The sequence below is a fragment of the Myotis davidii genome, unplaced genomic scaffold, assembly GCF_000327345.1.
Source record: "Myotis davidii unplaced genomic scaffold, ASM32734v1 scaffold438, whole genome shotgun sequence".
Classification (NCBI taxonomy): domain Eukaryota; kingdom Metazoa; phylum Chordata; class Mammalia; order Chiroptera; family Vespertilionidae; genus Myotis; species Myotis davidii.
In genome coordinates this window covers 6938393-6938836 of record NW_006290031.1, presented here as the reverse complement: position 1 = coordinate 6938836, position 444 = coordinate 6938393, and the positions used below count along the sequence as shown (strand labels likewise).

The 444-nt window shown below is 57.4% G+C and overlaps 1 protein-coding gene across 1 annotated transcript in view; it reads left to right on the top strand.

Annotated features, from left to right (window-relative positions):
- RGS14 (regulator of G-protein signaling 14) overlaps positions 1 to 444 on the top strand; it is a 31180-nt gene that overhangs the window by 28800 nt on the left and 1936 nt on the right. The gene's annotated exons all lie outside the window — the stretch shown is intronic.

Here is a 444-nt window from a genome sequence, read left to right as displayed (position 1 = left end):
TCCTGGTTGGTTGCAGGAAGGTTTCCTGGAAGAGGCAGCAGTTGATGATGATGAGGAGGAGTTGTGGGGGGAGTGAAGGCCTGGAAGTGGGTAAGAAGTTCAGGGCATGTTCAGAGGCCCAGAGCGTGGGAATATGAGGGCAGGAGAGGGAAGAGCTCTGCCCCTTCTCCCAAGCCTCCAGAGCAGCCTCCACACCCAGACGGATCACATCTGCTAAATATAACTTCACCACCCACACTCCACCTGTCCCTGCGGCTCAGCACAGGCCCACGGGGAGGGAGAGGCTGCCTCCCTGCCCTGGGCTGTACAGGTAGCAGAGCTTCTGGGAGCAGTAATCCCTACAGCTACTGTTTATGTACCTACTGTGTGCCAGGCACTGTGCCAGGCACTTCACATCCTCCAGTCCTCACAGCAGACATGGGGAGAAGAGCCCTTTTTGCAGCG